This window comes from Oncorhynchus mykiss, chromosome 17 (genome assembly GCF_013265735.2).
Source record: "Oncorhynchus mykiss isolate Arlee chromosome 17, USDA_OmykA_1.1, whole genome shotgun sequence".
Classification (NCBI taxonomy): Eukaryota; Metazoa; Chordata; class Actinopteri; order Salmoniformes; family Salmonidae; genus Oncorhynchus; species Oncorhynchus mykiss.
Window position 1 is genome coordinate 19669148 of NC_048581.1, and position 17974 is coordinate 19687121.

At 43.0% G+C, this 17974-nt stretch overlaps 1 protein-coding gene across 9 annotated transcripts in view; it reads left to right on the top strand.

Moving 5' to 3' along the window:
- The window catches only part of LOC110485619 (gamma-adducin), a 143834-nt gene that overhangs the window by 87691 nt on the left and 38169 nt on the right, over nt 1-17974 (top strand). For 5 of the 9 annotated variants that reach the window (XM_036949238.1, XM_036949244.1, XM_036949242.1 and 2 more), the window contains exon 1: nt 6417-6776. The exons of 3 other annotated variants lie outside the window; for them this stretch is intronic. The gene's annotated coding sequence lies outside the window, so the exon portion shown is untranslated. Of the gene's footprint in view, nt 1-6416; nt 6777-17974 lie in introns of those variants that run through there. One more of the 9 variants, XM_036949246.1, reaches the window with a different exon arrangement.

Here is a 17974-nt window from a genome sequence, read left to right on the forward strand (position 1 = left end):
TTTCTTTCTCAGAGTTATGTGTTCAGTCATGATGGGTACAGGCCCAGAGTCATGTGTTCAGTCATGATGGGTACAGGCCCAGAGTCATGTGTTCAGTCATGATGGGTACAGGCCCAGAGTCATGTGTTCAGTCATGATGGGTACAGGCCCAGAGTCATGTGTTCAGTCATGATGGGTACAGGCCCAGAGTCATGTGTTCAGTCATGATGGGTACAGGCCCAGAGACTTTCCTGGTCAGGTAGCAGAAAAAACTGTTGTCTCTAGTCAGAATACATAGCCTGTATATTTGACTACGCCTGAATGCAGTAATTGAAAGATGACAAAGTAAAGTCTATATTTCCACTGTTACCTGTTCCACCTTTTCATAGTTCATACAGTCGACTCTACAGTATTGTAGAGGTGGTCTCCCATGGCCTGTCCCCTGCCCACCCCCTGCACTCAGTTCATGTCACATTCAAGATCAACCTAGTCAACTTGACCCAGAGTAGCACCTCTCATCTCTTGGCCCAGTTAACTACGACAGAACGACTACAACTCTGGTTGTTTTGGAGTGGTTGAACTCCTTCCAAAACCTTGTTTCGTCCTCATCCACACACACATACACACACACACACACACACACACACACACACACACACACACACACACACACACACACACACACAACCATCTCCATCCACATCAATACAGGAAGAAGATGGAGTAGCCAATCGCTGAGTAAACACAGCAGGACCCCTCTGTCTCCCCCTTCTCTCCATTAACTCTCCCTCCTTCTCTCCATTATCTTTCCACTCTGCCTTTCCCTTCTCTCCATTATCTCTCCCTCCTTCTCTACATTATCTCCACTCCGTCTGAGTGTGTGTGTGTGTTTACTAGTGTCATAATACACACAGCTGCACAGACACTGAATGCATTGTTCAGTGTCCCAGGAAATGAACCAAACGTAGTTACCCTGTGTTAAACATTACCCCGACATTACTGTAACACACACACATATATATACAGTATATTCATGCTACACACACACCACAGCTGCTGCTTCCAGACTCTTATTTATAACTGCTAATACTGAACAATTTAAACACTTGCCCCCCAACCCCCCCTGCCCTGATACATGTGTAAATATTGGACTATAAATTGTGCCTTCCTGTATTATACTTATGCTAGAATGTTTATTCTGTTCTACTGAGACATTTACTTTATGTTCCTATCCTTTATTGTTTGTTATTGTTGTTGCATTGTCAAAAAGGAACCTGCCAGTAAGCATCGAGTTGGACAGTGTATACCATGTGTATCCTGTACAACTGGAAACACACCCCCTCTGACAGCATTACCCTCTACCCTGAAACACGTACCTCTGGGACATGGATTAGGGGGTTACTTAGGATCGCTGTCCTAGAAACATAAACCTAGACAGGTTGTAGTGTGTTAATACAGGCGTGGCGGCTCTGGGGCTGTGTTCTCTATGTCATGATGACATACTGCTCTGTTGTGTTCAGGCCTGTAGAGGTACAGATTGCTAGCCTGAAACCCAAACTAAATACTGCTATCTTTCACTATGGTTTCACTTCATGGAGGTACAGAAGGGATAGTAAAGCCATATTCAGTTCAGAGTCCAGGTTAATAGATGACAGGTGGAGGGAGAAGGTTTTTAGCCTGGGGGACAGATATGTTTGCTCTGTTAGCTTTAGGTGATTCATGTGATGTCTCCCTGTAATGCTCTTAACCTGTCAACCCTAACCTGCTGTCTCTGTTAGTCCTCCTACTGACCACCATCACACTACACTATCTCTGTTAGTGTAGTTTCATATTGGTCAGTAGGAGGACTAACAGAGGTAGTGTCATAGTGGTCAGTAGGAGGACTAACAGAGATAGTGTAGTGTCATAGTGGTCAGTAGGAGGACTAACTGAGGTAGTGTCATAGTGGTCAGTAGGAGGACTAACTATCTCTGTTAATTAGTCCTCTTACTGACCACTATGACACTACAGTATCTCTGTTAGTTAGTCCTCCTACTAACCCCTATAACGCTGTACAGATGATCACACACCATAACACAACACAGAGACACAGGAAGCCAGCCAAGCCTGCAGTACATACTGGTGTCCGTTTACCATAAACCGTTTTTATCAGCATTCTGTCAGCGTTCCCATCTCAACACTTCTGGGAAACAGGAGAAGGGGGTACGTCGTTGTTCACTCACTGATGCAGGGGGAGAGGAATGCAAACACTTGACCTCATGTTGGGACCGTGTTGGAAAAATAAAATGGCCGCCGATCTAAACCACACATCAAAGGAGTTGGGTGGTTTGGTCATGTTTGGGAAAGACAACTCATTCACTTCTAATGGCTTTAGTTTAGAGAGGAGACCCATCCAGGATCCGATAGAATCGGTTATTTAGACTATTCCTGACTTCAAACGATGGAACACACAGCAAAAGAGGAGGTCAGAAGGGGAGTATCAGAGTATGATTGCAAAACTTACAAAATGTATCAACTTTTGGCCAGGCACCACAGGCAAAATGACATTTTTGCATCTACCTATCCCATTTAGAGATTTATTGGTGTCCATAATGTCTATACACACCATCATATACACCTTAGCCAAATACATTTAAACTCAGTTTTTAACCATTCCTGGCATTTAATCCAAGTAAAAATTCCCTGTCTTAGGTCAGTTAGGATCTCCACTTTATTTTAAGAATGTGAAATGTCAGAATAATAGTAGAGATAATTATTTATTTCAGCTTTTATTTCTTTCATCACATTCCCAGTGGGTCAGAAGTTTACATACACTCAATTAGTATTTGGTAGCATTGCCTTTAAATTGTTTAACTTGGGTCAAACGTTTCGGGTAGCCTTCCACAAGCTTCCCACAATAAGTTGGGTGAATTTTGGCCCATTCCTCCTGACAGAGCTGGTGTAACTGAGTCAGGTTTGTAGGCCTCCTTGCTCGCAAATGCATTTTCCGTTCTGCCCACAAATATTCTACGGGATTGAGGTCAGGGCTTTGTGATGGCCACTCCAATACCTTGACTTTGTTGTCCTTAAGCCATTTTGCCACAACTTTGGAAGTATGCTTGGGGTCATTGTCCATTTGGAAGACCCATTTGCGACCAAGCTTTAACTTCCTGACTGATGTCTTGAGATGTTGCTATAATATATCCACATCATTTTCCTCCTCATGATGCCATATATTTTGTGAAGTGCACCAGTCCCTCCTGCAGCAAAGCACCCCCACAACATGATGCTGCCACCCCGTGCTTCATGGTTGGGAGGGTGTTCTTCAGCTTGCAAGCCTCCCCCTTTTTCCTCCAAACATAACGATGTTCATTATGGCCAAACAGTTCTATTTTTGTTTCATCAGATCGGAGGACGTTTCTCCAAAAAGTACTATCTCTGTCGCCATGTGCAGTTACAAACCGTAGTCTGGTTTTTTAATGGCGGTTTTGGAGCAGTGGCTTCTTCCTTGCTGAGCGGCCTTTCAGGTTATGTCGATATAGGACTCGTTTTACTGTGGATCTAGATACTTTTGTTACGGTTTCCTCCAGCATCTTCACTAAAATGATGTAAATTAGCCTATCAGAAGCTTCTAAAGCCATGACATCATTTTCTGGAATTTTCCAAGCTGTTTAAAGGCACAGTCAACTTAGTGTATGTAAACTTCTGACCCACTGAAATTGTGATACAGTGAATTATAAGTGAAATAATCTGTCTGAAAAATGACTTGTGTCATGCACAAAGTAGATGTCCTAACCGACTTGCCAAAACTATAGTTTGTTAACACGACATTGGAGTGGAGTGGTTGAAAAACTAGTTTTAATGACTCCAACATAAGTGTCTGTAAACTTCCGACTTCAACTGTACTTCAAATATATTTATATTCCGGACTGATATTTCTTCATTTGTTTTTTTTATTTTTCAGGGTTTGGGTGTATTGTTAGGTATTACTGCACTGCTGAAGCTAGCAACATAAGCATTTCCCAACACCTGTGATAACATCTGCAAAATATGTGTACGCAACAAATAAAATTGGATTTGATTTTGGTCCATTAACATTAATATTTTCAAAAAAATAAACATCAAAATGTAAAAAACTTTCAAATGTAATGAAAATGTATATTTTCTTTAGTTTATCATACCAACATCACCAACATAGATACAAAAAGTTGATTGTGATAGGATTAAGAGAAAATGAACCCCTATTGAGGTGTGATGCCTGGCCTTAAGACAATATGTGACTTTTGTTTTACATCACTTTCAGTCAGCTGGTTTCTCCTTTCTCCCTGGTATATTATTTCATGAATACAATGAGCAAAGTCATGGCTGCTTGGCCTCTTCCTTGTCTTAAACTCTTAGTAAGCAGCCCGTATCCATGGTAATGTGACATATGAACAGAGCCAATGCCCAACACTAGCTGTCCTTTCTAAACGCTGTGTTTTATCGAGCCCATTGATTGTCGTTGGGTAGTCAGTGTGTGTTGTTGAGTGGTAGGGGATGAGAGATCCGGACTCAGGGCTGGTGGTGCCAGCTGGGGATGGCATTAGACTGTTGAGTTATACAGTAAACGCTCAGTCAGTTGGTATGAAGGGTGACAGAGCCCATCCAATGCTCTGAATTGATTGAGTTGGTCTTGAGGCTATATGTAGTCTTTTGCAGAATAGTGTAAAGGATAAGCTGCTGGATGGTTTGGTTATCTGTGGGATCAATGGCCCGGTTGCGTTCCCCTCCTGTAAAGTGATGATAAGCTTGCAAGTGTGTGTGTGTGTGTGCAGAGTATTACATCACGAGGAAGAAGATGTGTCCATCAATATTTAATCACAACCACTCTAATCTTAACCACATTCACTGACATTTAATCACTCACACAAACACACACACACTAACACACACACATGTATAAAAAAAATTGGGGGTGTATTTTATTAGGATCCCCATTAGCTTTTGCGAAAGCAGCAGCTCCTCTTCCTGGGGTCCAACACAGAACATGAAACATACTACAGAACATTAATAGACCAGAACAGCTCAAGGACAGAACTCCATTTAAAAACAGCACACAGCCTACATCAATGCATACACACAATATCTAGGTCAAATAGGGGAAAGGAGTTGTAATACCCTTTTTCTGACACACACACACACCACTAACACCCCTCTAATCTTTCACACAGCCCTGTCAAATCTAACACACTATCCACCCACCACAACACAGTCACCACTGTCTCCATGATCAAAGCGAGGGATGTCTCCTCTACCACAGTCAAGTATAACTCTTTCAGACTGTCTTCTGTTTATGGTTATATTCTCTATGTAGCCTAATGCACTACTGTTGACCAGAGCAAAGGCTCGTCTTCTGTTTCCAAAGCATTTACTTCATGCTAAAACACAGTCTTACTCAAAGCCTGATCTAGGATCAGCTTACTCTCGCTGGGCCGGTTTCCTGGGCACAGATTTAAGCCTGTAGACTAAAAAACATGTTCAATGGAGATTCTTCATTGGAAGTGTTTCTGTCAAGACTTGGGTTAATGTCTGTCTGGGAAAGTATGATTCCATGTATAACCTCTTGGTCGTGTTGTAATGGAGTATTGCACAATAGGAAGACCATCCCTTTTGATTTCCTCTCTCAGCTGAAGACACAAGACTCAATAACACACAAGAGAGTTAGTCCCCAAGAACCAGGCTGAAACCTCATTGATAAGGAGCCACGTTTGATTTACAGCCTTGACCTGATAAACTAGATGATAAAGGTCTATTGTTTAGGCTGCGGCCTGCAGAAATGTGGTCACGCTGTGCTTCTGTAGACACACACACACACAGACACACACACACACAATGTTCTCTAGCTAGGTACACTCAATGCTCTAGCTAGCTACCTCCCCAGATATGCACAATGCCTTCTTCTCCAGTACAGTGGGTATGTAGAACATGGCACATAGAAACGGTGGGGGTGTGTTACCTTAGAGCGACAGTGTGTTAGCGATGTGCCATGGTGATTTGTAACCTTGACAGTATACTTCCAAAACACTGCCCTATAATACTGCTGCGAGAGGGAAGGAGAGCGAGAGAGAGGGAACAAGTAAAAAGAGAAGAGTTAGAATGAGAGCAGGAGAGAGGGAAAGAGAAGAGTTAGAATAAGAGCAGGAGAGAGGGAAAGAGAAGAGTTAGAATAAGAGCAGGAGAGAGGGAAAGAGAAGAGTTAGAATGAGAGCAGGAGAGAGGGAAAGAGAAGAGTTAGAATAAGAGCAGGAGAGAGGGAAAGAGAAGAGTTAGAATAAGAGCAGGAGAGAGGGAAAGCGAGAAGGGAGGGGGCCCGTGTGTGACAGCCGGCCCCTGATTGGTCAGACTGCAGTGTGTGTTCCCTCAGTGGGCAGAGGATTAAGCCTATCACGTGGTTCCTTTAGCTCCTTTTCACACAAACACACCCACAGCTGTTGAAATCTCTTTCTCCTCCGCTGCGGTCGCAGCAGCCAAAGCAGCGAGAGAGTGGAGTGTGTGTGGCAGTCGAATCTGGGACTAGCAGCGACTCTGTTGTCTTCAGGCAGTTCATTTTTTGGTTTGGTCCAGGACCAACATATAGGATCAACTGGAGAAGGGAGACGAAGAAGCAGTGAACGGACTGTTTTTTCTCTCTCCTTCTCGCTCTCCCTCTTTTCATCAGCGTCCCCGTGGATCTACTCTGGGATTTCTAAACGAGGCCAGGAAGTAGACATGCGTTTTGACTGGCGTTTCTATTCCAGGTTCTATCAGATTCACTGACTGAGTACAGGGGACACAATAAGGTCAGTTAGCTAAGCGTGTTTCTTTGTGTGTGTACTACTGACTTGACTATTCCTACCGAATCAAGTTTTTAAATTGGACTGAATTGAATGTGAAACCTATTTGAGCACTAAACTACGAGGTCAGTTAGCTGAAGCCCGTTTCTTTGTGTATGTTGTTGACTGTCACTATCCCTACTTCAACTACATGAGTTGACTGAACTCATTTCAATCTGTGAGCTGTGATTGTGATTTCAAGCTGTTTGTTCAACTGCCAATTTAAGGGTGAATTCCTGGCTTCCAGGATGAACACCCATTGGTTGTGTTGCGCCTCTCTCTCTCAACATGCTTAGCACTGAGTCAATGGAGACTAGGTAGATTAGTTGTACTCATCAGCTAAACAGTAGGAATGCATACTGCTCAGTACACTAATATATTACCTAGAGGTCTGAAGAGTACAGCTTGTTCTCTGCTTACAGTGCATCGTCAAAGTTCAAGTTGAAACGCTTAACTGTCCAGTAAGGGTGGAACGGACGTTTCTGATTGGCTTGCATGGCTCGGTTACAGCCACAATCCAACCTGGCCAGGCCTACGTAACTTAACTTCACAGCAGCCACGTCATAGATGATGAACATTACGTGGTTACACCACCATGCTTTCACTGGTAGATTATTCAGTGGGGTTTTGTGTCCTCACTTTGTTTATTTTGAAAGCGCACACACACCCCGCCCACCTACAATGTGTACGGCCACGCAGCACTGTAGATAGCCATCTATAATTAGTGTGTGGGATTGTTTCCTGGTATTGTTCCCGTACAGTCGGCAACGCGACCCAAAAGCCTCACCCTATTAATAGGGGTAATGGCTAAAAGAGAGGCCGTAGAATCCAGCAGGCATGATAACAAATAGTAGAGAGGGAATGAGGTGTGCGAGAGAAAGAGAGGGAAACTGTATATAGACATAATATAACATTTGAAATGTCTCTATTCCTTTGTAATGTTTACTTTGTTTATATTGTTTATTTCACTGTTGTTTATCTGTTTCACTTGCTTTGGCAATGTTAACGTATGTTTCCCAAGCCAATAAAGCCCTTTGAATTGGGGAGGAAGAGGTGGGGACACTAGCAGGATAGCTGTCAACAGAAGAGAGGAGGGGTAAGGTGTGTAGGACTGTATGGAAAGCATTCTAATCTGTCCTCCCTGCTGGAGTTAGTTCAAGGCTAAATGTCATCCTGACATGAGGTGAGGTAACTGGAGTAATGAAGAGAGAATTCCACTATGCACATTTGTGATTTATTCGGGCTTCCTGGATAAGCTTTAGTTTCAGTCAAAGCGTTGACCGTTCCTCAGACCACACTCTCCTCCACATAGTGACACATTATGTCTGAAGCCGTGGAAGGGGTGTGTGGCCGGCGGCGGAGCAGTAGGCCAAAGGTTGAAAGGTCGATAGGTCAGAGATTGCTGTTACTTTGCTTCAGGCAACCAGTCGAGACCAACCGGATAACAGTCACAGTCTGGTGATCCTTAAGCAGTCTCTTGAGTCAAAACGGTATTTTGCGGTCAGCATGGTAGGCTTCCCCTGAGTAGTTTATATTTATTAATTAATTTATTTTGTTGATCAATTTGATCTGACAAAGCTTTGTCGTCTGTCAACAGAGACACAAGACTGAAAGAAACTGCTTTAGGTGGTGCCTCATTGACAGTCCAATCGTGTCAGTGTTTTTTCATTTATTTTATTCTAGTTCGTGTGAGCTCACCTTTTTGACCTTTCACCCCTTAACTCTGGTTCCGAAACTAAATGTCATGCTGTGTGAAACTCCCGCCGGGTGACCCGAGTGACGGGAAAATTGGGAAGGAGACAAAGGGAACATTGAGGGCTCAGGAGGGAGCGCTCTGGGAACTGGGCATCTTGTGACTGGGTACTGAGCAGGGATACTGCTGTCCTGTGTTTATCTGGGTCTGTGGTTGTGTTGTGGTTTTTACGGGGAGCCTTGTGTTGTAAGCACTGACGGAAGTGTGTGTCTGTGTGTGTGAGCCTGTCTGCTGCTTCTATTGTGGTTGTGTAGATATTCAATACACGTTGGGATACCTCGTGAAAGAGGTGTGTGTGCTTAGCTAGTTCTTCTGTGGTTGTGCGGTTATTCCATTCATACTGGGGGACTTGTGTTCGTAGCAGAGGGGGAGTCTGGTGTTGTCAACACTGGGGGGTAAAGGGGGGTGAGGGGCTGTGCAACTTTATTTTGGCAACTCCACAGCTGTTAGGGATTGACCCCAGAGGATTGCAGTCATCCAGCAGGTCCTCTGTCGTTCTCACGTTCACCATGCTCTCTCTTTCTCTCTCTTTCTATGCCTTTCTCTCCCTCCCTCCCTCTTACTCTCTCACTCTCGGGATCTCATACTGTCTCTCTTCTCTGTCTCTACCTCTCTTTTGTTTACATCTGTTTCTCCCAACCAACAGGTCCCTCCCTATCAATTCACTGCTAGTGGTTTCCTACAGTATAAGGCCTGTTTCTTTTATTCTGGTCTGGTCCCTCTCTCCCTCATTTCCCTACTCTGCATAGAATCTCTATCTTTCTCTCTCCCTCTCTCTCTCGTATCCCTACTCTGCATAGAATCTCTCTCCCTCTCTCCCTCGTATCCCTACTCTGCATAGAATCTATCTTTCTCTCTCTCTCTCTCCCTCTCTCTCTCTCTCTCTCTCTCTCTCTCTCTCGTATCCCTACTCCCCATAGAATCTCTCTCTTTCTCTCTCTCTCCCTCTCTCTCTCTCGTATCCCTACTCCCCATAGAATCTCTCTCTTTCTCTCTCCCCTCTCTCTCTCGTATCCCTACTCCCCATAGATTGACATATTGGCTGTATAACTGTCAGCAGGGTAGCTATAGTCAGCAGGGTAGCTGTAGTCAGCAGGGTAGCTGTAGTCAGCAGGGTAGCTATAGTCAGCGGGGTAGTTGTAGTCAGCAGGGTAGCTGTAGTCCTGAGGCCTGTGTCTTTATAGTTGGATGTATAGTAGCCTGTCTGCCCTCTGCAGTTTCATTCAATAAACCAGGGCATGGCTTTGGGAAAGGAGGCATTGAATACACACACTCAATCACATACAGACACAATGATACCACACACACACACACACACAGAGGAGGGGGGTGTATTGAATGTGATGTTATGTAACCTTCAGGGAGAGTTGTCCAGCTGCTTTGACTTGAACAGATTCTTCTAGCTGGAATTTTATTAATGTCCATGTAAATTACAGAGTTGAGGATCAGAGGGGGAGAGGAGGGAGGGAGATGAGGGAGGGAGGGAGATGAGGGAGGGAGGGAGATGAGGGAGGGAGGGAGATGAGAGGGAGGGAGATGAGAGGGAGGGAGATGAGAGGGAGGGAGGGAGGGAGAGAGGGAGGGAGGGAGGGAGGGAGGGAGGGAGGGAGGGAGGGAGATGAGAGGGAGGGAGATGAGAGGGAGGGAGGGAGGGAGGGAGGGAGGGAGGGAGAAGGTTGGTTTGGAGTTCTGCCATAGAAGAAACATAAGTGTTCCAATGTGTGATGATTCAGCTGATAAAGAGAGTCATGTCAGCTCCAGCCAAGCCTAAGTGGAGCAGTGGCTTGATATCAAGAAGCTGACGCAATGTTGACCTTCCTAAATGTCATACAGGTTAACATAAAAGTCTCATATACTGTAGTCCTACATTACAGTCCAAATTATATTAGACAGGATAGTACGTCTCATATACTGTAGTCCTACATTACAGTCCATATTAGACAGGATAGTAAGTCTCATACTGTAGTCCTACATTACAGTCCAAATTATATTAGACAGGATATTAAGTCTCATATACTGTAGTCCTACATTACAGTCCATATTATATTAGACAGGATAGTAAGTCTCATATACTGTAGTCCTACATTACAGTCCATATTATATTAGACATGATATTAAGTCTCATATACTGTAGTCCTACATTACAGTCCATATTATATTAGACATGATATTAAGTCTCATATACTGTAGTCCTAAATTACAGTCCATATTAGACATGATATTAAGTCTCATATACTGTATTCCTACATTACAGTCCATATTAGACAGGATAGTAAGTCTCATATACTGTATTCCTACATTACAGTCCATATTAGACAGGATAGTAAGTCTCATACTGTAGTCCTACATTACAGTCCATATAATATTAGACAGGATATTAAGTCTCATATACTGTAGTCCTACATTACAGTCCATATTATATTAGACAGGATAGTAAGTCTCATATACTGTAGTCCTTCATTACAGTCCTTATTAGACAGGATAGTAAGTCTCATATACTGTAGTCCTACATTACAGTCCATATTATATTAGACAGGATATTAAGTCTCATATACTGTATTCCTACATTACAGTCCATATTAGACATGATATTAAGTCTCATATACTGTATTCCTGCATTACAGTCCATATTAGACAGGATATTAAGTCTCATATACTGTAGTCCTTCATTACAGTCCATATTAGACATGATATTAAGTCTCATATACTGTAGTCCTACATTACAGTCCATATTATATTAGACAGGATATTAAGTCTCATATACTGTAGTCCTACATTACAGTCCATATTAGACAGGATATTAAGTCTCATATACTGTAGTCCTACATTACAGTCCATATTATATTAGACAGGATATTAAGTCTCATATACTGTAGTCCTACATTACAGTCCATATTATATTAGACAGGATATTAAGTCTCATATACTGTAGTCCTACATTACAGTCCATATTAGACAGGATAGTAAGTCTCATATACTGTAGTCCTACATTACAGTCCATATTATATTAGACAGGATATTAAGTCTCATATACTGTATTCCTGCATTACAGTCCATATTATATTAGACATGATATTAAGTCTCATATACTGTAGTCCTACATTACAGTCCATATTAGACAGGATATTAAGTCTCATATACTGTAGTCCTACATTACAGTCCATATTATATTAGACATGATATTAAGTCTCATATACTGTAGTCCTACATTACAGTCCATATTATTTTAGACAGGATAGTAAGTCTCATATACTGTAGTCCTACATTACAGTCCATATTATATTAGACAGGATATTAAGTCTCATATACTGTAGTCCTTCATTACAGTCCATATTAGACAGGATAGTAAGTCTCATATACTGTAGTCCTACATTACAGTCCATATTAGACATGATATTAAGTCTCATATACTGTAGTCCTTCATTACAGTCCATATTAGACATGATATTAAGTCTCATATACTGTAGTCCTGCATTACAGTCCATATTATATTAGACAGGATAGTAAGTCTCATATACTGTAGTCCTTCATTACAGTCCATATTAGACAGGATAGTAAGTCTCATATACTGTAGTCCTTCATTACAGTCCATATTATATTAGACATGATATTAAGTCTCATATACTGTAGTCCTACATTACAGTCCATATTATATTAGACAGGATATTAAGTCTCATATACTGTAGTCCTGCATTACAGTCCATATTATATTAGACAGGATAGTAAGTCTCATATACTGTAGTCCTACATTACAGTCCATATTAGACAGGATAGTACGTCTCATATACTGTAGTCCTACATTACAGTCCATATTAGACAGGATAGTACGTCTCATACTGTAGTCCTACATTACAGTCCATATAATATTAGACATGATATTAAGTCTCATATACTGTAGTCCTACATTACAGTCCATATTATATTAGACAGGATAGTAAGTCTCATATACTGTAGTCCTTCATTACAGTCCATATTAGACAGGATAGTACGTCTCATATACTGTAGTCCTACATTACAGTCCATATTATATTAGACATGATATTAAGTCTCATATACTGTAGTCCTACATTACAGTCCATATTATATTAGACAGGATATTAAGTCTCATATACTGTAGTCCTACATTACAGTCCATATTATATTAGACATGATATTAAGTCTCATATACTGTAGTCCTACATTACAGTCCATATTATATTAGACATGATATTAAGTCTCATATACTGTAGTCCTTCATTACAGTCCATATTATATTAGACAGGATAGTAAGTCTCATATACTGTAGTCCTTCATTACAGTCCATATTATATTAGACAGGATAGTAAGTCTCATATACTGTATTCCTGCATTACAGTCCATATTATATTAGACAGGATAGTAAGTCTCATATACTGTAGTCCTACATTACAGTCCATATTAGACAGGATAGTACGTCTCATATACTGTAGTCCTACATTACAGTCCATATTATATTAGACAGGATATTAAGTCTCATATACTGTAGTCCTACATTACAGTCCATATTAGACAGGATAGTACGTCTCATATACTGTAGTCCTTCATTACAGTCCATATTAGATAGGATATTAAGTCTCATATACTGTAGTCCTACATTACAGTACATATTATATTAGACAGGATATTAAGTCTCATATACTGTAGTCCTAAATTACAGTCCATATTAGACAGGATATTAAGTCTCATATACTGTCTATTTAAATTGCAGCGTGGGAAACCCTGCTGTAGGATGCACTATTGGCCTTATTTGGCTCTCCTGTTGTCATGACAATGTTGTAAACTCGTTAACTCATGTCATCCCCCTAAGCCATTCCCCTCTCAGGGTCACAAGTGTCAGCTCATTGGTCAGCTGGGCATGGCATCGGAATGTCCAGCATGCACTTGTCTCCGGTGTCATGGTGATGGCCTATTTGGTCAGACTATCAAACAACCTGTCACTACATTGGCTTTGAATCTATGTCGTCTTTCACTTGTAATAGTCTTTTTTATATACTAACTGACTGGTACTATGTACACACATGATATACCTACTGGAGTTTGGCTCAAACATGTAATGTACCTACAGACAGACTGGTACTATGTACACACATGATATACCTACTGGAGTTTGGCTCAAACATGTAATGTACCTACAGACAGACTGGTACTATGTACACACATGATATACCTACTGGAGTTTGGCTCAAACATGTAATGTACCTACAGACAGACTGGTACTATGTACACACATGATATACCTACTGGAGTTTGGCTCAAACATGTAATGTACCTACAGACAGACTGGTACTATGTACACACATGATATACCTACTGGAGTTTGGCTCAAACATGTAATGTACCTACAGACAGACTGGTACTATGTACACACATGATATACCTACTGGAGTTTGGCTCAAACATGTAATGTACCTACAGACAGACTGGTACTATGTACACACATGATATACCTACTGGAGTTTGGCTCAAACATGTAATGTACCTACAGACAGACTATGTACCTTAGCTCTTTGAGGGAAATGTATTAATAGTGTCTTACAATAAAGTCATAAAGCGATCATTAATCTTGCTTTGTGTCCATACAAGGTCCCCTACTGTAAGTTAAAACTATTATAGCACCACAGAGAGGAACTTGCAGGGGGCTGAAGTAACCACTGTCGTGTCTTTGGCATTATTAAAGTGAAGACTTATTTCATCAAATCAAATCTCTGTAATTATTATTACATGATTAAACTAACTTACTCATGTAAATATAATTAACCATTGTGACGCACTTAGGCGTAGTGGGTGCGGAGTCAGGGGCAGGAGGCTGAAGGTACGGAATAGTGCTTTTATTGGCACAGGGAAAATCGTAAACGCCAAAACACTGGGCGCACATACACGATAACCCAAAACTCGGACCTAACAAGTCCGAGGAAAACCCCAAAACTAAACACACTACCACACATAAACACAGTGAAGAAAATAAGCCCGCACAAAGAACAGGCGGGCCGTACCGACTTAAATAGCCCAACTAAAAACCTAAACAAGAAACAGGCGTAACTAATAAGACAAAACCAACAGAAAAGGGATCGGTGGCAGCTAGTAGACCGGTGACGACGACCGCCGAGCACTACCCGAACAGGAAGAGGAGCCACCTTCGGTTGGAGTCGTGACAACCAGGAAGTCAGGGCACCAAGGAAAATCTTCAAATTACAAAATTATAATTTTCCTAATATAGCTTTTCAGATATTTTAATATCTGACCAATTAGTCTTCTAATTAATGAATCATTCTTTACCTGACGTTAGTCTCATTCCAAACGTCGAAAGTTGTTGGTTATCTGCACCCAGTCTTTGCTATGAATCATCCATCTATCAATTGCCTTAATCATTTATTTACTAACTAACTAAATAATCACAGAAATGCATAAACAAACAACAATATATATGGTTACAAGGAAATGATAAGGGAAGTGGGTGTGGACTGAGAAGGCCGGGAAAGACGAGTCACTACACAGCTGAAAATAATTGAAAATCTAATCCTTTGCACATGAACGCTCACTCATTCGGGAATAATTGCAATCAATATATATTTACGCTCAGTGTGTCGTCGTGTTCTCTGTTGGAATCGTCCGTCTTTCTGTTGGAAAGTTAATCCGCCCGTCTCTCTCTTCCACAAAGTCTTTGGTTAGAATGGATACTTCAGAGTAATATTCAGAAATGTTCTTATAGATGTTTCGGCGGTTGTCGGTCTTCACATTCAGTCTACATAAATTCTAGCTGCAGACTAGTAATTAGTGTTGAAGATTTGCTCTTATTCTGTCGGTATCGATAGTCTCAGAGTTGAACCATTTCCCCCAGTGTAGCCAAATCTCCACGTGGTTTGGTTAGGAATTCAACAACCGAGGATTGCATGGTCTCTACTCAAACCTTAGCCCTCTCGGTAATCGAGGTACGCATAGTCTGAAGTGGGCTTCTCCTGGTGGGGTTTATATCCGGAACAGCAGAAAAGGGCTGTCCCATGATGCCAGATCAATGTCTATGCTCATGGGGCAGGCCAATGACTTTAAAGGGAATTGGATTCTCTTTCATTAAACAGTTTTTAAAATCACATTACATAATTTCACAAATAGTTTCATCTTTACGCATTCATTTTATACCATAATTAGATGCGATACACATAACGGAGACTCTTGTATAAACAGAGTTATGGTAATGTGGCTGTATTGTCTCTCATGAGGTCACAAACATTACACAAAATGGACCGGTCGTAGCTGGCTTCTCCACCGACCATTTACACATTCTCCAAAACATGGACATTGTTCAGTTCTCAAGTTCTATGATGTAGAAGAAGTTCCTTTGTTCTACTGTGAAACTCTCTCTCTCTATACTGCATGAGGGAGAGAGTCTCCTTCAGGAATTTACGACCTAAAATAACAGAACCTGGGTGTAAGAGGGAGAGAGGGGGAAGGAACTTGCTATACCCAAAGAGGGCCACGTCATGACACCACAAGTCTATGCAGTCCCATTGAAAAACACACACTGGGTCGGGTCCAGACTACAGAGTAGCCCAGAGCTGTGCGTTGTTCAACACACTGGGTCGGGTCCAGACTACAGAGTAGCCCAGAGCTGTGCGTTGTTCAACACACTGGGTCGGGTCCAGACTACAGAGTAGCCCAGAGCTGTGCGTTGTTCAACACACTGGGTCGGATCCAGACTACAGAGTAGCCCAGAGCTGTGCGTTGTTCAACACACTGGGTCGGATCCAGACTACAGAGTAGCCCAGAGCTGTGCGTTGTTCAACACACTGGGTCGGGTCCAGACTACAGAGTAGCCCAGAGCTGTGCGTTGTTCAACACACTGGGTCGGGTCCAGACTACAGAGTAGCCCAGAGCTGTGCGTTGTTCAACACACTGGGTCGGATCCAGACTACAGAGTAGCCCAGAGCTGTGCGTTGTTCAACACACTGGGTCGGGTCCAGACTACAGAGTAGCCCAGAGCTGTGCGTTGTTCAACACACTGGGTCGGGTCCAGACTACAGAGTAGCCCAGAGCTGTGCGTTGTTCAACACACTGGGTCGGGTCCAGACTACAGAGTAGCCCAGAGCTGTGCGTTGTTCAACACACTGGGTCGGGTCCAGACTACAGAGTAGCCCAGAGCTGTGCGTTGTTCAACACACTGGGTCGGGTCCAGACTACAGAGTAGCCCAGAGCTGTGCGTTGTTCAACACACTGGGTCGGGTCCAGACTACAGAGTAGCCCAGAGCTGTGCGTTGTTCAACACACTGGGTCGGGTCCAGACTACAGAGTAGCCCAGAGCTGTGCGTTGTTCAACACACTGGGTCGGGTCCAGACTACAGAGTAGCCCAGAGCTGTGCGTTGTTCAACACACTGGGTCGGGTCCAGACTACAGAGTAGCCCAGAGCTGTGCGTTGTTCAACACACTGGGTCGGATCCAGACTACAGAGTAGCCCAGAGCTGTGCGTTGTTCAACACACTGGGTCGGGTCCAGACTACAGAGTAGCCCAGAGCTGTGCGTTGTTCAACACACTGGGTCGGGTCCAGACTACAGAGTAGCCCAGAGCTGTGTGTTGTTCAACACACTGGGTCGGGTCCAGACTACAGAGTAGCCCAGAGCTGTGCGTTGTTCAACACACTGGGTCGGGTCCAGACTACAGAGTAGCCCAGAGCTGTGCGTTGTTCAACACACTGGGTCGGGTCCAGACTACAGAGTAGCCCAGAGCTGTGCGTTGTTCAACACACTGGGTCGGATCCAGACTACAGAGTAGCCCAGAGCTGTGCGTTGTTCAACACACTGGGTCGGATCCAGACTACAGAGTAGCCCAGAGCTGTGCGTTGTTCAACACACTGGGTCGGATCCAGACTACAGAGTAGCCCAGAGCTGTGCGTTGTTCAACACACTGGGTCGGGTCCAGACTACAGAGTAGCCCAGAGCTGTGCGTTGTTCAACACACTGGGTCGGGTCCAGACTACAGAGTAGCCCAGAGCTGTGCGTTGTTCAACACACTGGGTCGGGTCCAGACTACAGAGTAGCCCAGAGCTGTGCGTTGTTCAACACACTGGGTCGGGTCCAGACTACAGAGTAGCCCAGAGCTGTGCGTTGTTCAACACACTGGGTCGGATCCAGACTACAGAGTAGCCCAGAGCTGTGCGTTGTGGCTCTTAATCTGCAACATCTTGTTAAATTCCATTAGACCTGAAGGAGCAGCTTAGCAACGCAGAGCAGCAAAGAAAATAATCTACCTTCTCTCCCTCCATCCCTCTATTCCTCCATCCCTAACTCCCTCCCTTGTTCAAATCCAAGGGATAGAGGACTTGGGCAAGAAGAGAAAGGAAGGGAAAGAGACAGGGAGAAAATAAAGAAAGGGAGAGAGAGTGAGACTGCAGGTACAGTAGA